This window comes from Miscanthus floridulus, chromosome 16, assembly GCF_019320115.1.
Source record: "Miscanthus floridulus cultivar M001 chromosome 16, ASM1932011v1, whole genome shotgun sequence".
In the NCBI taxonomy this organism is placed as follows: Eukaryota; Viridiplantae; Streptophyta; class Magnoliopsida; order Poales; family Poaceae; genus Miscanthus; species Miscanthus floridulus.
Window position 1 is genome coordinate 38541309 of NC_089595.1, and position 4021 is coordinate 38545329.

A 4021-nucleotide genomic window follows, 5' to 3' on the forward strand; every position below is an offset into this window, starting at 1 on the left:
GCAACATGTGCAAACACAAGATCTACTTTTGAAATATCCAGATAAAATATTTGCAACATACATATAAAAACAAATAAAATAGTTGAAACATGCGTGTATAGCCATTTGCAACATGTGCAATACCAGATCAACTTTTGAAACATCCAAATGAAATATTTGAAACAAACATCAGAAACACTTAAAACATAGGCTTACAAGTTGCAACATGCATATATTGCCAACATATGCAACATCCTAGATTGACTTTTGCAACATTCAGATAAAATACTTGAAACACAAAGTCTGAAACGTCTAAAACATTTGAAACACGGTGTTTCCAGTGGCCATGGCCTACCTGGAGGAGGACTGTGGTACCAGCGACGACCTCATCCTGGTGGCGCGGTGCATGCCATGACCGCGACAGCGCGAGGTGGGTGGGGGGCGCGGCATGGCGCGAGATTGGGGTGGGCGTGACACGGGATGGGGTGCGACAGGGGATGGCAGCGGTGGGCGAGGCAGATTGGGGCCAGTGGACGGCCAGTCACGGCTGCGGCAGACAAATGACACAATAGATGCGGCTACTACGGGCGGTGGACGTAGGCTCTGCTGGTGGACGGCGCGGTGAAAGCGGCCACGATGTCCGAGAGTGGGGAAATATCTGGATGACACGAAGAAGAAGAGTTAGGTAGCAGACATTTCAAGAGGCTGTAGGTCCGTCACGCCCGAACGAGCGCCCTCGTAGGAGCATTATCGTAAAAAAAACCTTGTTAATCCAGGGTCTGTTCGGCTGATCCACTTTCGGCTGATTTCGAATGATTTAATAGTGTTATGTTAGAGAGAATAAGCTGAAAAGCTGAAAGTAGTACCGCCGAAGCCCTACTCTCCCTCGGTTTTCCTTTTTGGATTGTGTTCCACGGGTTCATCTTGATTCGTAAAAGTGTCGATAAGAAAAATCTAGCTAAAAACCTTTTCAAGAGAAAACACAAAGAACTAGGCTGCGGCAGGTCACAAACGAACATGAAGTAGCCGAGCAACGAAGTGCCATGGCCCATGGACCCTGGCGAGCTCGATCATGTGTACCCACTGTCCAGCGCCAAGAAACCTTGTTAAACTTTCAGAAAAGTTCAGACACTGCAGGTCCTAGCACTAGGATTACATGATGATCCTACCGACACCCCTCATCACCTCTACTAGATTCTTGCTTCCCAAGATAAAAAAAAAAAGATTCTTGCTTCCCTACTTGATCACAGCATGGTAATGGTGACCAAAAACGACGAAACTGCTTGAATTTTACACAGGTGGCCCTCCGAAAAGGCCGCAAAATGTTCAGACTCCAGGGTGGTACAGCAGTTCAGCACTCAGGCTGCAGCTCTCTTCCTGCTCGCTGCCCTCAGCTGCAAAAGCAAGAGCAAAGGAAGCAGGGATCAGATCAGACAAACATTTCCAGGCTACAACATCACCAGCACAATCAGATTTCAACGCGGAGCGTCAGGCGTCACTGACCGACGACGGGTTGAGATCCGAGCTCCTCAGCACGCGCAGGCGCCTGGCGGAGGCGATGAACATCCTGGTCGAACGCAAGAACCAATCAAGAAAACTTGGTCGGTCAGTAAACAGAGCAGGCGCGCAGGTTGACGATTGCAAGAGAAGAAAGAGAAATGATCTGGTGAACTCACGGCCACGGCACGTCCCCGACCAGCATCTGGTCGCCCTCGTCGTCCTCGTACACCAGCGTGTACTCGCCGCCGCCGCCGCCGTTCAGGATCCCCGCGACCGCCTGCCGCTCCCCGCCTGATCCTGTTGTTTGAGCTGGCAGCAAGCAGAGATCGATCGTCAGTTTGTATACCGGCATGGCTTGGCATGGCGCCCGCCCGCAAATACATCACGCATGTACGCACGCACGTACCGGCGAGGAGGCCGCGGAAGAGGTGGTCGACGGCGGCGGAGAGCGTCTTCGTAGCCTGGCGTGCGCGCCCAGGTCGAGCTTCCGGCCGATGGGGACGCCGTCCATGTTGATCTTGACGAACAGGCCCTTGTTCCCGGGCTCCACGGCCTTGCCGCCGGCGCTTGCGGGCTCCTTGCCTCTCTGGCTTGATGGCTCGCGGGGCGTCTTGGAGGACGACGACGAGGCGAGGTTGCGACGGAATGCGCGCACCGGCGGCCATCCCACGACCGGAGCAGCTGCCGCCGGCCTGAAGAATTGAAATTCAGGCAGTTCAGACTTCAGATGATGAAGCACCATTAGAACAGTAAATACGTACTCATCAACTAAACAGAGGAGCAGGATTCCCCCGTCTTTTGTTCCGGATTTCGTTTCAGCAAAAGAAAAGAGGAGCAACCAAAAGCAGGACAAGCAGGGCAACAGGCGGCGAGAAAGAATGAAAGATTCATCGGTTACCTGGCCTTGAAGCCATTGCTTCCCTTCGCTCGCGCAGCAGCAGCAGAGCCGCCGCTCGCTTTCTCCTCGAAACCTGAAACCACCAGGCGAACACAGAACACAACGATCGAATCATTGAAGCCATGGAACTCGTTCCTGATCAGGCAAAGAAGCACATGAAGGAGAAGGACGCGGCGGCACCTGCAGCTTGGGTTGGCGATGCGGAGAAGTAGCCCGGGAGGCCAAGGCTGAGCTCAAGGCCGCTGCCCTCATCGTCATCGCCGAAGCGGCCATTCCAAGCCATCTCGGATGGATCCTCACTGCTCTCTGCTCTCTGCTCTCTGCTCTCTGCCTCTCTCCCACACACAGCCTCACCCTCTTCCTGTCTCCTACGTAGACGCAGACGCAGCTGTGCTCCTATCTATTATACCCTGTGCACGCAGAGGCAGCTGTGCTCGAACAGTCAAGTCGCTGGCAGGAGGCATATATACGCTGGTTGGAGGGACGGGCGGACGGATGGGTGACAGGAAGGGGAAGCGGCTGCTGCAACTGCAATCGAGAAAGAGGAGAGAGAACACAGAGCACGCTGCAGAACTCCACTCGAGCACCGGCAGTGTCAGCAGCAGGCGGCCGCTGCGCCCGAGGAGCAGGCAGGCAGGAAAGGCGGCCAAGGAAGGGGGGAAAGCTGTGCTGATCTTGCGAGATGGGACAAGGTTTTGAGACAGGAGCGAGAGCAGCGGTAAAGGCAAGAGATTCGCGGAGAGCAGCGGTAGCATTGCTTGTGCTGCAGTGCAGATGCTGCGAAAGAGGACAGCCTTTCAAGTTTCAACGCTCTCTCTCCTGAATTTTTCTCGTTCGTTCACTGCAGCAAAGCAGTGGTAGTATCAGGCGAGGTGTGCAGTGCAGTGCTGCAATGGGGAGGGACAGCCGGACAGAGACCGGTAACCGGAAAGCCCTAGTCCGGTCATGCTCGAGCAGTGAATATCTCTCCCCCAGTATAGGCCTAGGCGGCCAGTACCTTACCGTTGCCCTTTCCATTTCCAAGCAGCCAACATAACTGAAGACCTCAATATAAACTAAAGTTTAAAGTTTAGTCCATGTTTTGGATCTCAAATTAAAGATCTAAATATAAACTAATCATGGGCCCTGTTTAGCTTACCATATATTCGACTTGTTCGGCTTCTTTTTTTTTCAACCGGAACAGTATTTTTCTCTCACAACAATTCAGCCAGAACAGTGTTTTTCAGCCAAGTTTCAGACCGGCGAACGGAGCCATGGTCTAACAAAAACTAATACTCCCTCTTTCCAACAAAACATACAACTACGGGTTACGTGCCGGCAAAAGTAGTTTGACCAAAATTTCCAGTGAATACTATTTATATTTATGACTTCAAATTAATTTATTAAGAAAATACATTTCATAGTGAATCTAATGGTATTTAGTTGATATCATAAATATTGATATTTTTATCTATAATTAATCGAACTTGAGATACTGAACCATGACACTGTGCTAGAATTGTATGTTTTTTTTTATGGAGGGAGTAGAGGCTAATGATAAGTAGAACACACTAGAAAAAAGAAGATTTTAATTAGTTCACATTCAACATTTCAGCCTAATATTGTACGACGGACTGAACTTTAGTCCGGTGATGCAAGCAGGCC

At 51.0% G+C, this 4021-nt stretch overlaps 1 pseudogene; it reads right to left on the reverse strand.

Moving 5' to 3' along the window:
* Positions 1 to 858: 858 nt before the first annotated feature.
* On the reverse strand, positions 859 to 3166 carry LOC136513556 (auxin-responsive protein IAA16-like; annotated as a pseudogene).
* Positions 3167 to 4021: the final 855 nt, after the last annotated feature.